Below are 27,678 nucleotides of genomic sequence, written 5' to 3'. Positions count from 1 at the left end.
TACTAAGTCTTATCCATCTTAACAAATACCAAACATGACACAATATAGAGACTGGTGATTTACATTTACTTACACATCATAAGCACATGAAAAACAATACAGCTACAAAATAAAAAAAATGCAGATAAAAATCAGTGTTATATTATTCATATGCCAAATTGACAAAATATAAGATTATAATCATCAATGTTGCCAAGAACACAGGAAAGTATGTTTTTATCTATATTGTTTGTCAGAATATATAAATAACCTAACCATTTTAAGCATTAATTTGACAACACATAATAATTCTTAAAATTGTGCAGAGCCACAAAAAATTAGAACTCTTCTATTTCATGGATTTTCTTAGCAATTCTGGCAGCATAATTACACACTCATTGCAGGGCTGCTAAAGCCCACAAGGAAACAAAAACCAGATCAATTCAATACCTATATATCTATGTGTGTGTATGTGTATATATATATATGTATACATATATACTATGCATATAATATATATATATTCACTACAAAGGGAGGGAGGAAAGACTATTAATAGCAGGTACATTTTAACCACTTTTGAAATAGAATGAAAAATGAATCTTCTAGAAAATGTCCAGACAAACATGGTGGTAGTTTTAGGAATGATTTGTTGTTGGTTTTTTTTTCCATGATTAAAAATAAACATATTTTATAGCCAGAAGTCAAAATGAAGACATTTTTGAAGTGAGATATCAATGTCTTCTTATGTGCAGGAGTGGTATATATTGTATATATATTTATCAAAACTCAGAGCTGTATATCAAAAATGCAATTCCTACAAAAAAATCTTAAAAGGAAAAATAAACTAAGCATATTTAACATATAAAATACTTCTTTGGATGTCAAACTGACAGAGCCTCCAGTCATCTGAGAGGACAGCCCTGGTGGAGAACCCGCCTGACTAGACAGGCCCGTGAGCATGTCCTGACTACTGAGAGAGGCGGTGCGGCCCACTGTGTGCAGCACCATCCTGTAACACCCTATACAGGTGCTCCCGGCTACAAGAAAGTTAGGTTAGCATGAGCCTGTGGCTGAGCCAGCAAAGCAGCCGTGGTCTGTTGTTTCCGCTGTACCTCCTTGTCTCTGAGTGAGTTCTCCAGTCAGGATGCTGCGAGGACCAGCAAGCAGCCAACCTTCAGGTTCTTACACTGACCTCTCTCAATGTAAGAGGGAGGGGCCTATGAGCTGGAAATGTAAGATGACAGGAACTCTTTCTTCCCCTAGGTTGCTTTTAGCCAGTGTTTTGTCACAGCAACAGAAGGGAACCAGAAAAGATATGCCCATAAATATTGCTGCTATTCTCACTGACAGGCAATTTTACTTTAAGCATTCAATTACAGCAGCTATTAAAATAAAAGTTTATGTATATCTAAGAGAAAGAATTATGTAAATCAACAACAAAGGAGGAACAACAGAGTTCAAGCAAATAAGATAAGGCCCAACAATAAAAAACTAATTACAATGATTTTAGCAAAAAGTAAGATCAAAGATTTTGACCCAGTCACATTATCAGACATCAGGAATAATTAAAAACTGACATTTTAGAAAATAATTTATATAATCAAAATACCAATTGTGTGTGTTTGGGAGGGAATAGAAGTCAAGATGGTAAGTGGGGACAGTTCTTCACAATAAATAAATAAATAAATAAATAAGAGAGAGGGAAGCAGAGGACAGAAAATTGAGTGCATGCTATAAAGAGGTCCAAAGAAGTACAACCACACTGAAATGCTAGCAGCAGTTATGACATACAATGAGGGCTATATTTCTGGACTACAATATCTTGACTACTCCTTATTATTAGCAATGGACAGTTCTTACTTCTATAATCCACCCAAAACTTAAATATCAATATGAATACATTTATCCTAAACTAAGAGATCAAAACATTAACTGATACAAAATTGTTTGTTTTTTAAAACATTGTTTCTCAATGTAGCCCTGGCTGTCCTTGAACTCACTTTGTAGACCAGCCTGACCTCGAACTCATAGATCTGCCTACCAACTGCTGAGATTAAAGGTCTGCATCACCACTATCTGGATCACACTCATCAAAAGAAAATTATTGGAGTATTAGCCTCTAATATAATTTGAAATAAAGCTCATAAGTCCTTTAAGTGGCAGGTGTGCTAGGATTAAAGGCATGCCCACTATAGCCAGCCCCTGATATAGGATTTTTGAAAGTAAAGAATTAAGTAATTATACTTCATAACTTCAAAATCTGTTTGAACAACTCCAACAGTTATAGACAGCAGAGAAATTACCTCCTAAACCCTTAATGTTCTCACACCTGATTTTCCCTCCATAAAAAAGTGTATCTCTCAACATGGTTATTAAAATAAGAGTACCACAAATTTCTTTTTAAGATGGTAAGGCTGACTTTAAAAATGCAATGAGTATGTGGCATAAGGAAATTTTTTAACACCAAGAAAATTCAAAATTGCAAGTGTATAGTTGAGTCTAATATGAATACGGGAACAATGAACAATTTAATTTCGAAGAGCTGTTCTCAATCTAAACGAAGGATGTGCCAAGATGTAACACTTAAAAACTGTTAAAACAACAACCAAATGTCGGAAACGCACACTAAAGACCTAAAAGGGAGCTGTCTCCAAAGACCCCACAGCACCTAACTACAGGCAAATGTCACAGATGCTCCCTCAACTGCAAACAATCAATAGCTTGAGCTGCACTGGGGGAGTGGCTGAGCAGGAGTCACGGTCACAGCACTTCAGTGGCACACTGCTCTCAAACAGTTGATGGGATGCTGGGAGGAAAAGGCACACGATATGAATCCTGAGACCTAAATAAGCTGAGAATCCACTGGCTAAGCTAATGGCTGTTGAGGATGGAAAGTCACACTCAGCTTAAGAGAAAGCAGTAAACTGACGGCAAAGAAATAAAACTTCAGACACTGAATCACTGTAAATGAACAAATGAAAACAAAGAAGATTAGAACATTATTTACTGTTAAGGTAGGAACATTTCTGAATATAGTCTTTCCCCACCTCCATTTGTTATTCCTAGAAGACACGTACTAGTTTTCGAATTGTGCTGGGTTTGGGACAATTCGAATGGGCTTGAAAACGTGAATGAATATGCTAAAGTGGATCATTATGGAAACTTAGTCTCACATAATCAAAATAATCAAAGAAAATAAGGAAATCAAGTTTTATGAACCCAAAACAAATATTCGGTGTTGGTCACTATATTAAACATTAGCATACACACACTTACCTCTTCCTAGACTGGTCTCTTTTCAGAAAAAGTGTGAAGGTATTTCACAACAAAAGAGACACTAAAGTCAATACAAGAGAACACAAGGAAATGGGCAAGACATGGTGCTGACAGGAACTTTACCTTTCCACGTATATTCTTTGGAAAATCTTCATAGCTCAAACTTTTCGGCATTGCTGTGCCCCCTTAGCTGTGGTATGGCTCAGGGGTCGTACTAAACAATGGCACTAGGAACTCAGTGATGTCATAATGACTTAGGGCGCAGGCATGTGAAAGCCTTTGAAATGCCAGGACTGATGGCAACAGATCAAAGCAGAAAGCAAAACCAGGTACCTGCTCAGTATTCTTAAGATAACACTGCAAATGTAGACACTACCAGGGCTAAGAAAAGGCAACACTTTTAAAGAGTTCTCAATAGGCCCACCCTATTGCCACATTTTCTTTTATTGTAAATTTCTGACCCTTCTGACATACAGACATAATGAGTTGGGAGTCATTAGGTTCACAAGGGTAGGGATAATCTGCGGCAGGCAGGTCTATCTGTCCACACAATGCATGTAAAAAGATAAGCAAATAAGAGCAGGAATGAAACTTCATTCCTTGTCTAAATTTAGTATGAAGCATAGTATGTATAATTTCAAAAAATTATATGCTCATAAAATGAGAAAAACATCAAAGGAGATAGCAGAGCACACGCTTCAAGAATGCATCAGAAACTATACAACATCATCACTGAATCACAGCAATGTGCCAAAGTAACCATGGCCTCGACCTGCGTTACAAATGGGAAATTACAAGGATTCTCTGAGCCTCTACTGAGAGGCAGGATGGCTAATGCCAGTGTTAACCTGAATGGAGAGAAGCACACAAGAGACTAGCAAAGCACACCTCTCTGTTTCTGTGCATCCATTTCCAGAGATGAAGTGGGGCCGACCTGGCCTGAATACAGACAGTACCAGCCACCAGCGGGGCCCAGGTGGAATAAGAGTTGAGAAAGAAGGGAGCTAACACAGGCACACACACCCCTACTGTGTGGGCAGGTACCTGTAAGGTGTGAGCCGTAAGTCCTTTATGTCAAGTATATGACAGAGTGATGGAGAGTCAGCCAGTGACATGCACTAACAAGGAATTAGCTCATCTCAATGAACTTCCATGGGCCTGCCTACTGTCCACACAATCACACTCCTCAGTGCCTGCTAAGGGGCGTAATCAGAGCTATGTGTGAGTCCTCGCTTGTAATGTTCAACTAGACTGATGTCTACCATAAAATCCCTGATTTGGTTGACAACAGAGGAGATTAAAAACCTATGCTTCTAACAGACTTCTTTTTTTTTTTCATACAATAAATCTGACCATATTCTTTCTCCTCCAACTATATTCACCACTATTCCCTACCCTTCCAATTGTATGTTCTTTCTCTCTCCTAAAAAATAAAAAACAAACACAAAAAGCTAAAAAAGAAAATTTGGATATGATTTGTTTTAGCCAACTACTCCTGAGGATGGGGCCTTCCCTGGAGCATGGTTGATAGAACCCGTGTCACTTCATTGAAGAAAACTGATTTTCCTTACGCTAGCAGCTGTCAATTTCCAACAGCTTCTTGGGGGAGGGGATGGGGATGGAGTTACTTCTAACAGACTTCTTTATCTGAATTCTAGACCTCAAACAAGCCTCCAGGATTGGAGCAAATCAGGTTTTGGGAATTTTTTTCTTTCTTTCTTTCTTTTTTAACTTTTTAATTTTTTAATTTTTTTATATTTTGTCCTCATGGAGTTTCAAGAATCCTATTCTCCATTTCCACTTTTTTTGGCAGGGGGTGGTCCTGATCACATATTAGCAACAGCCAACTGGAAACACCCCCTGTTTCTTGTACTGTTTCTTCTCTGGGAAAACAAAGCAAGTGTAAAGGCAGTGATTCTATAAACCAACAACTAAGTGCAACAATGACAAAAGTGATGGTGCAAGGCATGTATTTAAGGCAGTGGTGTCCACGTCACGCATTTCCAGTGCTCTCCTCAGTTTAGTTTCCAGATCATGGTACTTACCAAATATAAATTAAGCATTAGTTGAAATCTTAATTTTATGGGCACTTTAGTTTAATTTTATATTCGAAAAGGATCCTGAATGTGGGCCCTGTCCATCACATCTACGTGTGACCATGCACAACCAGCACCAGTGCCCATTTCAGGCTAGGCTTGAATATTACTTCTTATTGTTTCTGCTATATCACATCTTTTGTCTTTGCATTTGATAAAACCTTTCAAGATATCTTGTACAATGGTTCTCTTACATATGTTTTCTCACCCACTGTCCCTGTCCTTAGCTCTGAACTCTTTGGAGTGAGGCTTTGCTCCTCTGTCTATATGCTTGGCTCAAACTAAGTCAGTACTTCCCACAAAAGCAGCAGTCAGGATGGAGTGGCTGCGAGGTGCAGGCAGAGCAAACAGCTGGCTGTCAGGGAGGAACACTGAGACTGACGTAAAAGCAGCTCAGCATACACAGAGTATCATGCAGGCGTGCTTCTCAGGCTAAGGGAGAACAAGCTAGTGCCAACATCTGACAACCAGGAGTAACAGCAAATCTTCCTAGGAGGAGCCCAAAATTAAGTGGACACTCAAAGTGTAAAGGGAGATTCCACAGAGAGTGTCATTCAACCATGTTTTGATCAACAATAACACTTAGCACATTGGCTGGTGGAAGCAGGATTGTATTAGTGAACATATCCACTAACTACATGATCAATATTTGGTACAGGTTCTTTTTATTTTAAAGACTTACTTTTAGTTTATGTGTATGTATGTGTATATGTGAGCATGTATGTAAGCAAGTATACAGAGAGTGTTAGGTGCTCTGGACCAGGAGTAACATGTGGTTGCGGGCTACCTGACATGAGTACTAAGAATCAAACTCCAGCCTTCTACAAGAGCATTATTCATTGTTGAGCTGTCTCTCCAGCCCACAGATGAGGTTATTAGTAAATAAAAGTTGTCAAAAATTTGAAAGTGGGCTATAATATTATATAAAACCCTTCTTCCTGTGTTAACAGGCTATGCATCTCCAACAATGCCTGCAGTTTAGGGATGCCAAGAATGGTATTTCAGAGCCTGTTTGAGCCAGTCTTGTATCCTTACTTGGGAGGACCAAGGGACTCACTGCTGTGGAAGCTGCCCTGTACATCACAGCATGTGCAGCAGCATCTTTAGCTCTGACCTATCTAGTCCAAAAAAGATCATGACCCAATCTCTGCCTAGCCATGGCCAAATGTCCCCTGTTGAGAACAGCTGTTCTAAGAATTGGTAGTTGCTTGCGGCCAATGATCAGCAGCTCTTTTCCCCCTAGGGAACCATTTCAGCAAAGAACAGCAAATTGGGACATCACTGATTTCACAAAATGGGTGCTATGAATACTGTTGTACATGCCTGCCAACACACTATTGCTCAGTAAGCATTCATATGTATTGGAAAATTGGGACAAGAACTGGCTGTAACATAACCTGACAGCAAGGATGACCTGCAAAGACAGTGCATAAAACTGTTGAAAATGGCCACATATGTATGATGTAATGAATCCCAATCAAAGAGCAAACTAGAAATTTCGATCCAGAGCTAGAAGTGTAGAAGAGATACATAAGCACACCCCTGTGACTTCGTGGAAAATAAGACTCCATCACATAGAAGATGCTGAAGCCTCTGAACTCATGTTTGGTTCAGGTAGGACTGATATTCAGTTGGAACTGGTTTACGTTTGTTCTGCTGGGCAGTGTTGCCTATGCCAGGCTCCCTGCTAAAGGCTTTACACGGCATGCTTGAAAACAAAGCACAGTGTGCTTACACTATAACTCATGCTACAGAGTAGCAGGAAATTTCAACATGAATCTCACAAGAGCCTAGGCTGTGCAGTCCTAGACTTGCTCTCAACACCTGTTTAAACATCGACTTCAGTGTCTAAGAAACGCCAGATAAATGCCGTGTCACAAGTGAAACTGACTCTGAAAGCGCCACGGCTCTCACGTCTTCTCTAGCTCTTGCTTCTACATGTTTATGAAAGATGTGAGCAGAAAATGAGGACAGACTATGCCTAAAAGACCACGCTGACTCAAGTTCAGAAGCTAAGGGCAGAAGGACATTCCAAAAGACTCAATTTCCTCTATAACAACAAACAAAACAAAACAAAACCAACAACAACAACAAAACCTAACAGGAATCTGTTGGGCAAGTAAGCATCACAACACTTCAGAGATCAAAATCAGTTGAAGAAGGAGAACACAGTGGAGCACACAGAAGCTACTGCACAAACGTCCAGGCCTAGAACAGCAAGGGACACTCATTACCACACGCAGCCACAGCAGAGGTCAGTGCTATCAACCACTAACCGCTACCATGACATGGAAAAGTAGGTGGTCCCTAACTAAACCACAGCTGAGGCGGCAGAGTGTGAAGCAGAGTGAAGCATTTGGAGTTGTGTAAATTAGTCACAAGAAATGTTACTAAAATGTATCTATTTTCTTATTCCATGATGAAGAATAAATGTCTATCTCCAGGCATTTGTACATAATCTTGTTTCACCCTGAACAGCACAAAGCGCAGATTCTCTGAGAGAGAGGGGCAAGCTAAACTGCACTATCTGGGCCAAGGCATCCAGTGTGACTGATCTGACAAATAAATTGGACAACAACACAGAGACAATTGCTATAAGACAACTGAATTCCTTTTCTCTAGATGAACTTGCATTTGTTCCATTTAAATTTAAATTTAATGGTCACACTATTGAGAACAATTTGCTGATTGTCAACTTCTCTTGTAATCTTTCACAGACAGCTACACACACACACACACACACACACACACACACATACACACACACACACACCCGCAGGCACCCAGGTGATTTCGTGGGCAGTGAGGCTCCTTGTTGTCTAAGGGAATGCAGTAAGCTCAGGAATTAAGTTGGTTCTGGGACTCCTACCACTTCTCAGCAGTTTATTTCCCTTCATGCTGGAGTTACTTCTTTCTGCAGTTGTATAAAGCTGAAGAAGAACATGTAAAAGTGACTGGCGGAGTACATCAGGCTACTCTGGCACTTCTCCGCACAGACAAGGTTAGCAAGACTTTCTGTAGTAGCTGAAATAGACTATTGCAAAAGTATTTTCAAAACAGCCTCTACCCTGTGCTAGTTCAAGTCTCAGGGATACAATCCCTGGGAGAATTAAAGTACAGGAGACAGGTGACAGGTGGAAGGAAGCCGGGGCAGGAGCAGGCTGAGCGCCTCAGGCCATCAGGGAGGTCTGGTGGCACCACAGGAGAGCGAAAGGAGACGCTGGGCAGGCTGCCGCCTTTCAGAGCAGAGCTGAAGGGCATGCCCAAGGCGCCACACACTCTGAACTGCTAAGTAACAAGTGAGATGAGGGGCAGAGTCAACTTCTGTCTAGACAGACGGGATACCAGCAAACTATGGAGGAGCTCCATGTTCATACCTAACTGTTCCTTCAGAATGGCTTTACTTGGATGCAGGACAGGCAGGGCAAATCCAACAGGACAAAGCAGTGGAATACAATTTGAACCACAGATTCCATGCAGCAGAAAAGAAACAAAGTTATGAGGTGAGTGAGGCGAGTTCCTTCCCAGCTGCTGACTTGTAGTCTCGGGCGACTCACTGGGGTTTTTTTGCTTTTGTTTTTTTATCTTTTTTGAGTCTGTTTTCCTATTTATGAACTTCCTGAAATAGGCTGACTACATCTTAGATCCCCCTGACATCCACATTTGCCACAACATGTCTGTTATTGCACATTTTGAATCTGCAATATGGCTAGACCAGAGGAACTCTACAAATGAGTCTGATGCCAAACTGTTAGGACTTGACACGCGTACACCGAGCAACATTTGGAAACAGCCGTGTAGCTGGGACACCTGGTTGCCAGAGGCAGACACTGTGTGGACGCAGATGTTGCCTCTCTGCCTGACTCGGTACTGGGAATGGGTTTGCAGGTACTACAAGGAACTGGCAGAATTCACGTGGTGTTTCCCCAGCTTGCCACAACTTGGAAAAGTAAAGTAGTCAAGATTGGGAAGGAAGGAAGCAGTTTTCTAAGGCAAGTTCAACTCATGGATGATAACCAAATCATACAAGTTTTCATTTTCTATATACAAATGAGTAAGGCCAGAAAATAACTAGACATCTTTACCTCTGCTCTGGATCTTATGGAGGTGGGTACAAAGAATTACAGTGTAAACTCAATCACCCAGCTTGAAGGAGGAAGAGAATTGATGTGACTCTCAGAAAAGTTCCCTGAGGAGGCCTGAGTGGGAATCCTTCAGTTCCACTTTGGGTCTGACTCACTCTAACACACCCTCACAGAGAGAAGGCCTCTTCTCTGTGAACACAGCTGTAGTGGCCGAAGTTATATGTCAGCAGCATTTCCAACTAGTACTGAATTTTAAAAAAACAAAACAAAACAAAACACTGACCTGATAATGTAGGAAAGCTAGCACAGAGGGACTCTGAATAGCCATAAAACAAATTAAAATTTCTCATACGTGCTGATGTTAAAATGAAGATACAACTCTGCTGCAGAGAATAGAACTTATAAGGAGACAGTAAGATGGCTCAGTGGTTTAGAGCACATGTTGCTCTTGCAGAAGACCCAGGTTTGGTTTCCAGCGTCCACATGGTAGCTCACAACCATTTATGGCTCTGTTCCAGGGGATCTTACATCTTGGGACCTCCACAGGCACTAGGCACTGACACAATGCACATGTATACATAAAGGTAAATTACTTACATGCATGCAAAAATAAATATTAAAAATTTACAAATAGAATTTGAAAAGCTTTCTAGGGGATAAAAATTATTTTTAAAATGTTCCTTAATAAAACAACCACTTTAAAAATATCAGAGTAAAGTAGGCTTGCATAGAATTGCAGGTTTCCCCAATCTAATAACAAGGAATAAGTTCTTAAAAATCTTTAGTATTTACAAAAGCCTTAACTTTATCTAGCCAAAGAAATACGGAAGAATTAAAAATATGGGGAAAACTCCAATGATAACGTCAGGCTTAAAACAGAGTGGAAGAGAAAGAAGTCTTAGACGAGGGATTGAGAGTCAGGGATGCATGTAAAGTACAATCACTCAGAGTACAGCAGGCATACAAACAGCACAGGGAAAGGCCACGTGCATCCTGGGTGAAGATGGACAAAAAGACAGTGTTCCCCGCCCACTGGAGGAGTCAAGCTGCAGTGCAGAGGCCACAGCAGGGAAGGAATAGCCCTCTGCTTGGACTGGCTCCTTCAGCATGGCTCCTTCAGGTTTAGCTTTGTTGCCTCAACTCCCTCCTCCCATCCCTCTCTTTCTAGTAGAATTTTTTATTTTTAAAGACAGCATATGATACAGTGAAAAAAGTGAAATAAAATCATTATAGGAATAATTAGTATCAATGTAGAGAGCATCAGTTATAGCAAATCTAAGAATTTACACCATATCCTGGCTTTGCAATGATTCAAGTGACTCATACACACAGCAGAGACAGGTTACTATGCAGAGGACGGGCCTCCTTGGTATGTGTTCCCTTTAGCCTTTTTACTTTCCTTGTTGCTCCCAGGCAGCTCACACTATGGGGACATGGCAGGAAGCAATTCCACAGGAGCTGTTCTGACCTCTGGGAATCTTCACACAGTCCTTCGCTTTGTTCTCACCCCCAGCTGTCTGACATGGGAGGACTATCTTAAATCTGGACTCCTCTTACACACTCTGTGTACTTTTAACTATAGGTGTGCTGCCCAGAGACTCGGGAACAGTACCTTGATTTTTTTTTTAAACAATTTTTACCACTTGTGAAGACCTACTGGGGCTGGAATGACGGTTCAGTGCTTAAGAGTGCACACTGCTTGGGGCTGGAGAGATGGCTCCTCCAAAGGTCCTGAGTTCAATTCCCAGCAACCACATGGTGGCTCACAACCATCTATAATGAGATCTGATGCCTGCTTCTGGTGTGCAGATGTACATACAAGCAAAACACTGTATACTTAATAAATAAATAAATCTTAAAGAGTGCACACTGCTTTTGTAGGGCCCAACCTCAGTTCCCAACCCCCAGGGCAGACAACTCACAACTGGCCTTTGCAAGCACCTGAATTCATATGCACGTTTGAGTGCAATTAAAATAAAATTTAAAAATAGACCTAAAAAACACAACACAGCTACCCAAGAAAGATTCAAAGTGAAATAGAGTAATTTATACACACATAATGTATTTATCAACTTATAGCTTTAATATATTTTACCACTCCTAAAGACCTAAAAGTAATACAACCACACAAGAAAGACTGAATATGAAACAATGTGAAATAAACAGCACATTTCTAGGCACATATTTTTATTTTTGACTTACTTCTTTTGCACATCATTGAATCCATTAAGGAAGCCATTGTAGACAAGAGCTATGCAGGAAATTCACAGCTACAGGAAGCACTTAGTGAACACAAGCTCTATGACTCTTCCCACTAACGCTCCCCAGGCAGAGCTTCTCTAGGTTTGGATCCCAACAATAATGAGCAACCTCAGGACTTTGATTAGGTTTTGCCTGCTGGGAAGTGGGAATATTATTAACTGTCTGACAGGAGTATCTTGTCTGCTTTATGGCTCCAGCTATCATCTTAATTATAGATTGCCATTTGTGAGTGTGATTTTCATTAACCCACCATTTGATCAGATGCATGAAAGCACCTAACATCTGCACAGCCAGGCACTAAGCAGTCAGACTACAACGCAGAACAAAGTGACCCCCACAAGCTTCTAAAGCAAGTGCAAGCAAAGTCTACATAAAATGGTGGTATTAATAATAAACGGGACTGTCATTCTATGCATATTTCTGTTATTAAACAGTCATATAAAGATATATACTCGGTGGTGGAATACTGATAAAGCTTAGGCAAAGATATTTATACATGTAGATAAAGCATTATATATGTGTTAGAAACAAGAAAGATCATGTAGCTAATCATACTTGATATAGAATATGCATTATATTGGTTCATATTTTAAAGCTGAAATACTAAATACCTCCAGACATTACTCGAAATTAAACTATCCCTTAATAAGAAAAATATAAAAACTAATACATTACTTCAACCCCATCAACCAGTCTAACCCTTACACACACACACACACACACACACACACACACACACACACACACACACGAGCGCGTGCACAAGCCCACATTAACCACTACTTGCATCGGGGATCACCTTGAGCACTCTAAGATGCAGTTCCTTCCCAGAGGCGGAATGAAGAAGATGGAGGCTGGCATGGCCGCCTGAAAATAAACTCCCTGAAAGTAATAGCCATGCATGCTCAGCACAGAGAGCCAAGACCGTGACTCAATTAGTATGATAAGAGAAGGAGTTTGCTAAAAGTTCTAGCTTGGTCCTCTAGAAAATTATCCAACTACTCCATTTTTAAAATGTTGAATGTTATGTGATCTCTGCCATTTGTCACCTGCACAGAATACTCTGGGCTACAGTAAAGAATTGGTGCTTTTTCCATCTGAACTAAAAAGGAAGCCTGTTTGCTTTGAAAAATGGCTACTACCTGCCATTAATCTAAAACTGAAAACAAGCAGTGTAATGACATTTACAAGCTAACGCCTCCTCTGCCACTCCACTAAGATCATAAATGATGTTTTGTAATCTTAGCAAAAAATTTTCATAAAACTCTAAAAAATAGGTTTATATTTTACTACTAATGACATGTGAGATTATTAAAACCAGACACTGTGCCCCTGCAGTGTGACAAGCCTGGGTTAGGCGCTGGAGAAACGACTTCCCAAGGCCCCTTTCTGCTTCCTTTTTTCTTCTTCTCTGGTGTGAGATGAATACCGCAGTAATGATGACATGATCAAGGAAGAGATGACGACTGGCTGGGACATTTGCAAAAGGCTGCCTAGCTGGTCTCAGCCACAAGCTGTCCCTTGTCCTGCTGGAGCTGGCTGTCACCCGAGATCGCCCGCATACTCAAGAGATGAAATATAACATGAAACTATTCACTGATCTATTGTCCATCTGATTCCTGGAATCCTCTGGATGCAGAATCTTCCCAGTGTGATTGGAAGAACAGCCTGGCTACCTCTATTCAGCTCTAAGCAAGCACACAGACATGCTAGAAGCAGATGGCACTGCTTGGGATAATCTACAAAGGACTCTAGGGTATTCGGAACATGTTTATCACCAAAGAAATAAACTATATGCTGTATACATGTTAAAAGGCTGAATGCTAAAATAATTGACCCATCTATACAACGGTACAAACAATATACCTATTCATTTCTTCAATAAGTATTTGGTGAAAACCTCTTTGGCACCAGCCTCAGACACTGAGCTGGACAAGGTGGATCACCATAAGTAGCTAACTCACTACATCTCACTCAATGACCATAAGACACTTTGTTAAAGCTCCCGTTTACAAGCAAAGCTATAAAACTATGAAACTGTTCCTGCAGATGAACGCTATTTTTCAAGAACTTACAAGATTGTGGTGGGAAGTAGTATACAGGTTATCTACACAAATAACACTCACAACACATTACATAGATGCTATAGGAAAAGGATCTCAGCAGCTGGACCGGAGCTTGAAAGCTGAATGAGCGGGGTTTAAATGATCAGAGATGTCATTTAAGGGTGTCTCAAGAAAGGTGACAATAATCAGAAAACGAGGAGAGAAGGAAGGCAGTCTCTGCAGGTATGTTAGCTGAAGTGGGAATTACAAAATTCATCATACAGAAGAATGCATGGGAACTATGCTGCATACAGATTCCACCACATGGCTATGGGCTGACTTATTTCTGTAGGCTATAGGCAGCAAAAGTGTGAAGGAGGATAGACTTGCTTTTGGAAAGTCAATCTTCCTGTTCAAGGTGAATTAGAAAGAGAAGACAATGCAACGCTAGTGCGGACATCATAAAGGGAGCTACAGGACCAACAGGAGATAAGGAAGTAGGAGGGGTCTATTTGGAAGAGGGGTGAGAAGAAATAAAGCAAAGATAATGGGGGACAAGAAGGACATTGCATGCTTTCTCTTATATGAAGAATCATTTATACACATACACACACACAGACACACACACACACACATATAAATGTGCACAGGTACATGACATAAAAGTACAAGAAAGACTACTTGGTGAGCAGGTGGCCAGCAGATACTGCGGGTAGGGTGTAAAGCACACAAGAAAAACTGGAAGAATAATGAACTGTGTCCAGTGACACACATGATGATCACATGACTGTTGTCCTTGCTTTTAGTTAGGTGCTTTACTGTTATCTATTCACTTACTTATACGGAACCATCTTTGTAACCTGCAATGAAGATAGCCTGACCATGCTGCATGACATTTTTAATGTGTTGTTGAATTTGGTTTGCCAGCATTTTCTAAAGGATTTTTATGCCTGTATTCAACAAGGAAATTGGCCCCTAGCTTTTTATTGTTGTATCCCTTTTCAGTTTTGTCATCAGGATAATAGCAGCTACAAAGACTCTATGTGTGGAGTCTTTACATTTTTACTTTAAACTTTATATATATTTATAGTAAACACTGCAATTAAAACACACACACACACACACACACACACACACACACACACACACACACACACACACACCAAAATTAAGTAGACCCAAAACTACAGAACTCAATGAACTTCTATAGTTAGAGCAACAGTTTGAAAAGCATTGGAATTAGTTATTCTTTGAAAGTCTGGAGAAATTCAACAGTGAGTCTGTGCAGGTGGCTTTCTATCCCATTCCTCAGATACAATCTCACCTTCTAATTATCAAACAAAAGAGAGCTGTGCCCTGGAGATAGGAAAGAGGTTAACAATTACGATGCTCCGAAGACGTGGCAAATAGAGGCAACAGCATAATAACGTGATGATGCTCAGTCGTCCCTGCCCCTCACCACTATGTCTGAGTGGTGCTCACAGTCCTACCCAGCAATACTCAGGAGCACCCCTGGCCGTCAGTAAGATCCTGCCGTCAGACATACCACAGGTCAAGAAGGGCGATGCAGGAGGATGGACGGCAGAACAGAAGAAACGGAAAACTAAGAAGACTGAAGGAGGACATTGCATCATGTATAATCACTGACTGGGCACAAACGGAAGCTCAAACGCCATTCTCAGCTAGGTGAGAAGGATGCGGAAACTTACAGAGAGGGTTAGAGGAGACGTGAGGCCCACAGACACGGAGCCGTGGCTGGATAGCTGCCGGAAGCACACTTCATGTTCCCAAAGGGCTGCAGTCCTGAGGAAGGGGAGAAAAGGCAGCCACATCTGGGAACTAGGCCTGACAGGGGCAAGATAAGAACCAGTCCCAGCACAGGGCGTATCTAGGTGACGTGGCAATCGCATGAAAAATTAGGAACCACTGCACAGCAGACTGACATACTTCTCAGTGTCACCTGAAGACACAAAGCAGTGGGCGCTGTTTACAGATAACCCTGGTAGAGGTCAAGAGTGAGTGGCCAAGGCATTAGGCAGCCATCAGGATGCTAACATGCTGTGGGAGACAGCGACAGAGGCTCATAAAAAGGTCTGCAGAATAAAAAGCCATCAGTTCCATAAGGCTTAACAGAAGTGGAATCAAAACTTCATAAAGAAGGTGACTGTCACCCCTGGGCCACCACGGGGCATGCCCTCTGAAGTACGAGAATTACTAAGGGGAACAGTCACTTGATTTCTTGCATTGAAAATAAAGGAATCAATAGTAGGTATAATTTTCTTACCTGGCAATTATTAGCTTTGTAAAACTGATTTTAAAAATATTTGTCTGTGTCTGTGTGTGGGAGTGGGTGCAAACAAGGCAGGAGGGTGTCCATCCCCTGGAGCTGGAGTTACAAGGGTTTGTGAACTGTTGAACATGGGTGCTGGGAAACACACATACTTTTAACTGCTGATCCATTTCTCCAGCCTCTATGAAACTAAGTTTTTATATTGTTATGCCTCACAATTTGTCCCAAGTTATAGTTTCCTTCTCAAAAAAAGGGGAGGAGAGGGGGCTGTGAAAATCTCAGTGTTTATGGTGGAAGTGAATACAGTGATTTGAGAGTATTCATAATGTGCATTGCTGTCTGCAGGTCTTGGGGTTCCCTCCATGGTTAGCTTTGTACCCCACTGATTAGTGCTCCTGGATTGACTTTGCATGTACTACCTTTTGGTTCTCCGTATTCCTTTTATAGACCATCTCTACTTGTATAGCTCGATGCAAGTCAAATGTTTGATTATCAGTCACCCAGTAGAATTTCTTAGAATGAGTGGTTAATTGAATGTAAGTCAACTCAACATCCACAACTCAAATCACAGGCAATTAAGTTAGTTACCAGTTAGACATTAACCTATCTCTTTCTAGCTTTTGTAGTCTTACTTTTCTCCTCATTTGTTATTTTTCATGTTTTGAGTTCCCTCACTGTTAACAAAGAATGTCAAGTCCATCAGTCAAACCAGAGAGCTGTCCCACCCATAACCCTTCACCTCTACACACAATCACCATGTTCTGCCAAGCAGCATCTAAGTAACGATCTTCAGGACTTTTGTTTGATTTGCCATCATTTACAAACTTTTGCTGTTGACTGTTATTTTCCTTCACATTAGCTCCCTTTTAAAAGTTTATATAAATTTACATAAGTGCCATTACTTGGAAAAAGAAATTAACTACCATGTAGAAGATAATGGGGAAAACGTAAAGAAAGTAACTTCTGGTCAGAAAAGGTTGTCTGACCCAAGAGTCTGAGCTAAGACACACTCCCTGCACTCTTTGATAAGCAACTGCTAGTGGTTAAAGCAAATTATCATCACCAAAGTTAATCAGTAAAATTCAAGGGTAAATCACATGTGGCCACTGAGCAGGCCTCTTGGTTGAGACCTTGACTGTAAGACCTACCAGCTGTGAGGACCAACAAAAGCCATCTTGCACCAAGCCTCTGTGTTGCCCCCAGAGTAAACCCCTGTTCCCCCATGTTCCCCAAGGTCTTGGGAAAGCCCACAAAAGTATGCCTGGTAACACCCGGAATTGGCACCCAGGGGCCAACACATAAGGTGAAAAATCCACAATGTTACAGTAGATAAAAAATTAGATAAGATTCCCCTTGCAGCTTGGCCGAAAGCCCCTACCCCAATCAGCTTTAAGGCCAATTTCCCTATAGCCCCCTACCCAATCAGATAATGCCAAGGCTTGGAAAGCCCCGCTTGTGGTTTTTGCCTTTATAAACCCTGTCGCCTAAGGAGTCGAGGCTGACACCTTCTTCAGTTTTCAGAGAACTGATGGTCCTTGCTCTGGAGCTTGCTCAATAAAAGACCCTGTGTATCTTGCATCCGGCTGGTCTCTGGTGGCCTACAGGGGTCTTGTGACTTGGGTGTAACACAGCCAGGGAACAATGGCCAAACGCCTTTTTGCCACTTGTTTCTTCAGCTATAAAATGGGAAGTTAAATGAAGAAACAGATCAAGTGCTCCCATCTAGGCTTACCAAGTAAACAGGATAGCCATATAATGACATGATGCTAAAGGGTTCGTATGCGATGCAACTGCTCAAGAATTGTAAGAAAGGCCACTGCTGAAAGCTCCAGTACACTGACATACCCAGACCCTAGCTGTGCAAGGACACATGTCACAAAGGAAGGGCAAGGGAGCTCTGAAACACCAATCAAAGTTAACAGAACACTCCTTCCATTCATGTGACTGCCCCAGCCCCAGCCCATATTTAACAACTTTTGAAAGTTGTGCTTAGTGTATCCATGATGAAAAGACCCTAATTTGTAAGGATCTATAAATGTAGGGATTCCAACAAATTCCCTTTAAATTACAATACAATAGAGAGGACTGGACCCTGGGAAAAGGAGAAAGTAAAGTATGCCCGTGAAGCCAGAAAAGCGCTCACTAGGGAGTCTTAGTAGCTGTTACCACTAGGAAGAGGAAGAACTCCTCAGATACAAGGATCGGAATGCATGAAATGCTGAGGCTATGTGGAAGAAGAGATCACTGTTGCCACACTACGCCAGGCTGAACAAGTAAAGAAGGAAGGACTGAGGAATCTGTACAGAGAGAGGCCCTTCAGTGGGCTAAAAACAAAGGAAAGGGAAGCAAAGTTTTAAGATGGGCTGAGAAGTGAGTGGAAGCAGTGACACTGATGTGGTTATTGGCAAGCAAGTCCATAAAGGCACCACAATGGTGAGAAGCCATGCCAGTCAACAGGTGCTTCTGACACTGTGGCCTTCCATGGGACACACTTGCCACAGGGGACTGCGCGAGGAGCCTTCCTGCTCAAATTCCTGAAATGAAAAGAGGTATCTGTATATAGCCTATGCCCATCTTCTTGTATATGTTACATCATCCCCAAATTACTTATTATATTATAATATAAATGCTATGTAAATAGTCTTACACTATTGTTTATAGAATATTGATGAAAAAAAACTTCATCCATGCTCTGCATCAAACCACCATGGCAGGTTCTTACCACATACACAGCATACAAAAAAGGAGGCAAAACAGTCACAATGTCCCCACCACTGGAGAATGGAGAAAAGGTGATGGCTCTGGCAGGACAGGGCTGCACATCACCTGATTTGCATAAATTTAGCATAATGCCCAGCTCAGGAGGAAGAGTACTTTTGAACTTTTCATAGATACAAAATCATTAAAAGTGCTTGGATAAAAATCAGAGCAAAAATCTTTCTAACTTCTTATTAATTTAGCATTTTATTTTATTTTATTTTATTATTATTTTTTTAAACAGAGAGTGTAATGTAGCCCAAGCTGGCTCCAAACCTGCTATGTAATTGAGGATGATCTTGAACTTGGATCCCCTTGCACTGAAGGGTGCTAGGGTCACTGGCCTGTGCCACCACGCGGAGCTGGAGATAGAACTTGGAGCTTCAAGTGTGCTAGGCACCTCGTCTACAGCTGAGCTACACCCTCAGCCCCAGATTAACTTGGAACACAGCAGTCAGTTCATGAGTGACTTCTAATACCTCAGCTAGCTTTTTATCTAGAAGACAGGGCACAAGTCTATTTACTCGGGTTCCTCTGAAATTAGTAGTAGTGTATATAATTAGTAAGAAATGTATAGATAATCGTGAGCAAGTATGAGAAATATGATCCAGCTTATGTTCTTACTGTACACCAACTAAAAATGAGGCCTGAGGATATTAGTTTACCAGTAAGAGTGCGATCAGCAATGAGTCACTCTGCCATTAAGAGAGACAGTTCAAACTACCCACAGAGCCTAAATTATTTAGTGCCTGACCCTTTATAGGACAAGGCTGCTGAACCCGACTCTTGGTGGGAAGTGTGGTGCTTGTCCTCCCAGTGCAGTGACATGCTGCTTCCCACCCAGCCTCCAGAGCCCCAGCCCGTGCCAGCAGAGAAACAGAGCAATGTCGTGCTAGTTTCTGAACTTCCAGACACACACAATAAAAACAGTGTTATCTCAACTTTCTCTTGCTAGATAAGAGAAATGAGTCAAAAGTAAAAAGATACTTTCTGACTTGTTTCAATAACTGCTTCTTTAGATGTCTGTTTGCTTATGTGTATGGAGTCCTAGGATGTGAAAACATGCTTTTGTGTGTTTTGAAGGCATGTTAACTTTTGTGTGCAGTGTGAGTGCCAACATGTAGTCCAGCCAATGAACTTTTGGGGTGGGTGCTTTGCTTTACTTACAATTAAAGACTGCTACACCCCCAGTGGGAAACTAATAATACATGCTTGACATCTCTGCTCATTATTTGAAGTGTTAGCTTTTTCAAGCAATCTCGATTATACTTAACAGCTGGTTACAACAAACACATTCGGTGTGTTTATAGTATCTTCTTTGTTGTTATTGTAGTTGTTAAAAATGAGCTCTCCCTGTGCAGTCCAGGCTGTCCCCCAACTTGTGATTCTCCTGTCTCAGCCTGTGGAGAATGAATTACAGGCAGGAAGCACCACAGCAGCGGAACACAGCATTTCAACTTCTATTTTCCGAGACGCCCAGGCCTGGTGATGGGTAGTCACCGCACCATGTCTTTCCTTCGGCTGTGGGTAATTCCAACACCACTGCTTTCCTGCCCACCACTCATCCACTGGCTGGGACGACACAGTAATGGGAGGCGTTACTCTGAGTAAATGGCGGCTGCAGAGAGAGGTTATTTCCCAGCTCTCGTTCCCAGTTTCTCAGTGAGAGAGGCAAAATCCATGGACTGCCATTAAACTCAGAACATGGGGAAGAAAACAGTGATCCAAGCCAGCTGGACAATGTTTCCGTGCTGTTATTATTACATTAGAGTAAATTATGGCTCTAGTTTTAAAACGATTTGAGGGTCTCTCTATACATGCAGGCAAAAAGTTAAACTATACTCAAAATGATACTTTAATTTTATAAATTTCTTCTTTACTAAAGAATTCAAGCCAATTATATATCCTGAAATATACTTATACCACTACATTCCTCCAGGCTCTGAAATTTCATTTAAGAAATGTAATAAAAACAAGTAAGTTCCAAGTACTAGGGCCAGTTTTTATACTCCTTGAAACAGTTCTCTTCCAAAGTAATGAGACTAATAGTGCACAAGTGTCTGTGTGCCAAGACTCATCCAAAAAGTAAACAGTAACTACATCTAACATTTGCGTGGAGGAGGTGTCATCAAAAACCCAATTTATAGATAAACAAATAAAGAAGCCTTGAAGCCTTATTAAACACACAGCAGAAATACATCACACCTACAGAACAGGGATACATCACACCCACAGAAACAAATGAAAGATGCCATGCAAGTCATCTTCTGAAACTAAATTCCAAGACCATTCTTTGGAATTCTGGATGTGTTTTTACATTAGAAAGCAGTCCCAGGGCAGCCTGCAGGGCCTGAAGGGGGCCTCTTTATCACCAACACTCAGAAGTGATGACACAGGGCCAGTGAGAAGCCTAATTTCCCCACAAACTCACTACATTTCCAAAACCACAGAATTTACAGTTCCAGAGGACCCGAGACAGCCTTCCTTTCATATCACATCTCTGTACAGAAGTGGACACAAAGGTTTAGCAAGAACAAATGCCTGCCCTGAGACTCAGCTAAAGCACATATTGACGCACAGGAAAGCCAGCTTATTCCGCATCTGCTCATGAGGTGTGTGTATCTGCACCAGACTGGATTAGCTTTCTCAAGCTAAAAACAAACAAACAAACAAAACAAAACAAAACAAAACAAAACAAAAAGGGTATAAAACAAAGGAAACCATTGTTCTCAACTAGATAGGCAAGTACTATAGTTAATCTACTGACATTTCGAGATCCACATGCCTTTTGAGCATGCCTATGGGCAATTTTCTTGATGAGGATAATTGACCTAGGAAAACCTGTCCACTGTGTGTAGCACTATTTCCTAGGCTAAGAACTTGGAGTTTTGTTTTTGTTTTTGTTTTTAAAGAAGAAAACCAACAAAATAAAAATTCATTGTTCTCTGCTTTCTTAATATGGACAGAATATGACCAGCTAAATCCTAGCACCTATGACTTCTCAACAATGATGGACTGTAACTCTAAACAGTAAGAAACATGTACACACCACAACTGCCACTGCCACCATCACCACCACTGCCAGTGCCACCACTGCCATCACCGCCACCATCACCACCACTGCCACTGCCACCACCACCATCACACCACCCCCTTTTCCCTCTTAGGTTGTTTCTGTCAGAGTATTTTATCACAGCAACAGAACAGTAGTTGAGACAGAAAGTTTTTACCAGGAGTGGAATTAGAGCTGTAATAAACCTGACCATATGGAATTTGGAATTGGTTTGCAGTAGGAATGTGAAAGAGTTTAGGATTTTTAAAACAGAAAAGCTCTTGGAAGCTGTAAACAGAGCTTAATGGACCTTTTGGTGGAAGCCTGGAAGACAAGAGATGCTGAGAGAAATGTGGGCAGTGGAGGCCTGGTTTGTGAGCTTTCCGGTAGGAGCAAGGGCTCTAAGGGGTACTTGGGATAGCAGCCCTTCTTGTGATATTTTACCTGAGAATTCAGTTGCATTCTGCCTATTTCGTGAAAACTTAGGTGAAGTTGAATGTAAAGATAATGCATAATCTGTTTGTCAGAGGAATTTCAAGACAGGAAAACACACTGGCTGATGCTGTAAAAAAGTAAATCTTAGTATTGAAGAGATCATCACAACTGAAAAAAAAAAACCCTTCTGCACTACACTAAACAAAGACACACCATTCAAAGGCTCCATCTTGTGAAAATCTAAGCTTACTTGAAGAAAGAATGTCTGAACTGAACAGGTTTCCTGTTCCTCAAAATCAAGTGTCTGGAGAAGCACGTCCCAACAATCAGTACCCAGCTGTGGTCCAAGGCAACCAGGCTGCAGCCTATGATACCTGCAGAACATGGTAGTGTTGTCCACCTGGTACTAGTTTTGCAAGCATAGAAGATCCAAAGTTGATGGGACCATAAAGAGTTGTTTCATGGCTGCAGAGAGCAGCTGAAAGCAAACAGCGCATAGCTGGGTCAAAAATCTATGCAAGGAGGCCCCAGGAGGCCACTGCCTGTAACTGTGAAGATGAAGTCTAAATTACAAGGAGGTCGGGCATGGTGGCGCACACCTTTAATCCCAGCACTCTCGGGAGAAAGAGGCAGGTGGATCCCTGTGAGTTCAAGGCCAGCCTGGTCTACAAAGAGAATTCAGGACAGCCAGGACTACACAGAGAAACCCTGTCTTGAAAAACACAAAAACAAAAACAAAAACAAAAAAAATTACAAAGGAGATTCCAAAATATTGGAGATGCCAGGATTATGGAACATCTGCTAAGCAAAGTTACAGCTGCCAAGCAAAGATAGAGCTGAGATACCTAAAAGAGAATATGTGATTTACAGACTGCACGGTTGGAAGGGTGGGACTCCCTAAGTGCTTGGAGCCAGGCAATTTCAGCTTGAGCTACAATGCCAGGCATGGAGAAAGGGAACTTGGTGTTTGCCCTACTGAACACAGGTGCTGCTTTGGTCTGATTATTCCTTACTATGTTCTAATTTTTACCATTTTAGAATGGGAATGTGCACTGTATATTGGACTTTATGACACATTTTATTTAAAAGGTGCTCACTGTTAAGAGCTTAACTTAAATCTCTGATGAGCTGTGGTCTTTGAACTATTAAACTATGCTGAAACTTTTAGAGACCGCAAGAAAAGAGCAAGGTTATGATTTAAAGTGATTTGTTTGGCTGCCAAGTTGGGACGGTTAGTCCACATCACCTTGATGAAATGTAGAATTATCTGGGAGGCTGGCCTGTGGGAAGCCCTAGAAGGGATTACCTTGATTAGGTTAACTGAGTGGGCAGCACTAGCTACTATCCTCAACAGCATTTCCTAGACTGGGATCCAGTACTACATGAAAAGGAGACAGTGGGCTAAATGTAAGCATTCATCACTCTGTCTCCTGACTGTGGCTGTCCTGTGGGCCAAAATAAACCTTTGTGTGTGTGTGTGTGTGTGTGTGTGTGTGTGTGTGTGTGTGTGTGTGTGTGTTGAGACAGTGTTTCTGTGTGCTACAGGTATAGCTCTGGCTATCCTGTAACTCCCTTTATACACCAAGCTGGCCTTGAACTCACAGAGATCCGCCTGCCTCTGCCACCCATGTGCTGGGATTAAGGGCATAAAAACCCTTCCTTATTAAGTTGTTTTTGTTAGGATATTTATCACAGAACAGAAAAGCAACTAAAACAGTAGGAATGTGGACAGCTGAAGAAGTTAATTGCTCCTTGTAGACGTCAAGGTCCATGTGAAGCTGACTAAAACAGTTAACAAGCAGGCCTGGGATAGACACCAAGACATAGGAGATGTCCCCTTGCTTAAGAAGGAAGAAAGGTGAGGACCATAAATTCAAAGAAGGCCTACAAAGTGATTCTAAGGTCAGCCATGGTAACAGAGTGAGTAAAGGCCGAGGATGGAGCTAACTCAGGGCTACAGCAGATGTCGAGCAGATACAATGCCCCAGATTCACCTCTGCAAAATTGAGGTTGGGGGGGAGGGGGGAGAGATGGTAATGGCCAAAGCTCTTCTGACCTAACAATGAAACTTTTCCCATGCAAAGTCACTGACATCACTGCTGAACACCTTTGGTTGTTGATTATTGATGTTCAGTCCATATTTAAATCTCAAACAAAAGAAACATTAGTTTTAAAAACGGCTAATATCTCACTGGGACAGACATTATGAAATAAGTAAAGTGAGCCAACATCCAATCCAAATCCATACTGTTTGCTCAACTTATGAAGTTTCAGTACCATATCCCTATTTCTCTCCCTCTCAAAAATTAAAATTAATAATAACAATAATAATAATATGAGCAAATGCAAACTCTGGCTTTGAAATGCACAAGTCCTATTTTCCAGTTGAGCAGGATTCTTATTAAGTTCATGGGGCAAATGAACTGATCAACTTTTAAGAAGTTTTACTCACTCCCATGGTGCAGGCACAACTTAGATTCCCAGGTATATTTTAGCTTTGTTTATGAACAACTACCTTATAGTTAAGAACTTTTAAAAATCCTGTTAGACAAAAATGGGGAAACATCTGTTTAAATAATGTTGCTTTGTCAAACTGTCCCATTGTTGATTATGCTGCGAAACTATCGTGTGAACACTCAGCCATTGCTATACAGACAGAGCCTGTAAAGGGTCAGAAAGGAAAACCAAATGAAAAGCTGACTTTGAGATGATCAAAATAATGTGCTCAAACAAGAGCAGAGCACACACCTTTCCCAGAGCACATCACAAATGTGCGATAAGAATTAGACTCAGGATCTAAGAGTCAGCAAAATCCTAAAGCTTTGGGGTTGTCTGTCTGTCTGTCTGTCTGTCTTGTTTTGTTTTAAGTTATAAAGCAAATAATTTTTGAAAGAATAGCTGTTTTCAAAGTTATGTTGCTATTTTAGTTGGTTTATATATCTGAAAATGTCAACACAGTTAATTAAGTAGTGGCTGTGTGTTTACAGACAGATTTCTATGTTCACATCCACTTTTTCTTTGAATAGCTAAGATTAGAAATAAGAGATAGACATGAATGATTCCATGTTTGATCATTAAAGTCCAGTTTGGTTTTCTTAAATTTAAATACAGATAAATACAAATGCTAGTCTTTTAGAAGAAAACATCAGAATTTTACTGTTTGTGGTCACTGCAAAGATTTACGGTTTACTTTTCTTTAAGCCTCTTAAAAAACAAAATAAAAACACATAAACAACTATGTAATATTAATTCAAGATTCTTTGACAAATATTTTAAGATGGGTTCATATGAAGAACTCATAAGTTGATTTAAACAGAAGCATTATATTGACATAGGATGGGTGCTTTTGAAACAGGCATCTCTTAGTGCAGGAAACACCTAATTTACAGCTCTAACTATCACCACTACGCCAACACACACACACACACACACACACACACACACACACACACACACAAGCTCCGGCTTGCAGGACAAGGGAAAAAGAGAGGGAAAGAATAAACGTGGCAGGCAGCTATGCCCAGCCATGTGAATGTCACACATCTGGAGAGAGATCTGAGGCTACAGCAAATTCAACTCGATGCCATTTCTTTAAGGTCCAGCACTGAGCAGAAGCTGAGCACTAGGGTAAAGCGGTGAGTCTTTGATCTCCATTGGAACAGAAGCAAAATGACAGACTAAATGAAAGATCACTGATAACGGATGAAAGGGTGATTCTTTCTTTGAATTCTTTATATTTGGAGAAAGAGGATGAAGGGTTTAAGAAGAAAAACAAATTCACAAAACACAACACAATACTTACAAGATGATAATACTAAAAACAGGTGGGAGAGAGAGAAGGCAGGGGAAGGAGAGTCTCACTTTTGGACCAGATGCAGGGGAAGTATTCAGCATTTGTGCACAGCTAATTTCAGAAGAGCCAGGTGCAGAGCACACACAGCCCCTGACCAACCCACCATCATGCATCAAGCTTCACCTGTGGTTCCCAGCCTGGTTCCACCCCTGCTCTCCCACGTCACACACTGGCAGTGAGGAGGCCGTGCAGTTCACACACTGGCAGTGAGGAGGCCATCCAGTTCACACACTGGCAGTGAGGAGGCCATCCAGTTCACACACTGGCAGTGAAGAGGCCATCCAGTTCACACAGTGGCAGTGAGGAGGCCATCCAGTTCACACACTGGCAGTGAGGAGGCCATCCAGTTCACACACTGGCAGTGAGGAGGCCATCCAGTTCACACACTGGCAGTGAAGAGGCCATCCAGTTCACACACTGGCAGTGAGGAGGCCATCCAGTTCAAACACTGGCAGTGAAGAGGCCATCCAGTTCACACACTGGCAGTGAAGAGGCCATCCAGTTCACACACTGGCAGTGAGGAGGCCATCCAGTTCAAACACTGGCAGTGAAGAGGCCATCCAGTTCACACACTGGCAGTGAGGAGGCCATCCAGTTCAGACACTGGCAGTGAGGAGGCCATCCAGTTCACACACTGGCAGTGAGGAGGCCGTGCAGTTCACACACTGGTAGTGAAGAGGCCATCCAGTTCACACACTGGCAGTGAGGAGGCCATCCAGTTCACACACTGGCAGTGAAGAGGCCATCCAGTTCACACACTGGCAGTGAGGAGGCCATGCAGTTCACACACTGGCAGTGAGGAGGCCGTGCAGTTCACACACTGGCAGTGAGGAGGCCATCCAGTTCACACACATATGGCCTTCTGTAGCAACAAAAGCCCAAACTCTTTATTATTAGCCTGCCCGTGCCATCATGTGGCACTAAGTCAATCTCCTCCCATCTACCCGTCTCTTCAGCAATAAGCTCCCTCTACCGTGGTGCAGCCAGTCTACAGCGAGCTGTCTTCTGGCCACACTCTCCTGCTGCACAGGCAGGTGGTCAGTTCCTTCTAATGACCAATACAACCTGATGCCCTCAACACCTTTTCTGTTTCCTTCCTTTCTTTCCTTTTTCTTTCCATAAGCCTCACATTCCCAAGTCTCTTATTTTACTCTCAAACGTAAGGATATGCAGACCCTGAAGGGCCTTCCAGTATATTCATTTTTGATCCAAAAACAAAAATGCATTGGCTCATAAAGTGGTGGAGGAGCTCAACAGGCAGCTAAGCTTCTCCGCATGTGACACCCAAGCAGGGTCGAGAAGGTGGCCTGGAGGCTGAAGTTCCAAGGTGACACGAGGGGACTGCTATTCTAGATAGAGAACAGCAAAGGAAATCTAAGGTCTTATGTGATGCCTAAATGTGTGACGGAAGGGGCAGGAGGCAGGGACAAAAATGCATTTTCTCTTTCTCCCCAGCTTGCTCACCTAGGATGGCCTCAGACACAGCAATATCAGGAAATGAAAACCATCAAGACGGAAAGCTTCCACTCTTAACTGGCTCAGGCC

At 41.7% G+C, this 27,678-nt stretch overlaps 1 protein-coding gene across 3 annotated transcripts in view; it reads right to left on the bottom strand.

Annotated features, from left to right (window-relative positions):
• The window catches only part of CHCHD3 (coiled-coil-helix-coiled-coil-helix domain containing 3), a 259,841-nt gene that overhangs the window by 93,070 nt on the left and 139,093 nt on the right, over window positions 1-27,678 (bottom strand). The gene's annotated exons all lie outside the window — the stretch shown is intronic.

This window comes from Acomys minous, assembly GCF_964271855.1.
Source record: "Acomys minous genome assembly, chromosome: 6".
In the NCBI taxonomy this organism is placed as follows: Eukaryota; Metazoa; Chordata; class Mammalia; order Rodentia; family Muridae; genus Acomys; species Acomys minous.
Note: the sequence above shows the minus strand (reverse complement) of the source record. Positions and strands in the feature narration are given on the sequence as shown.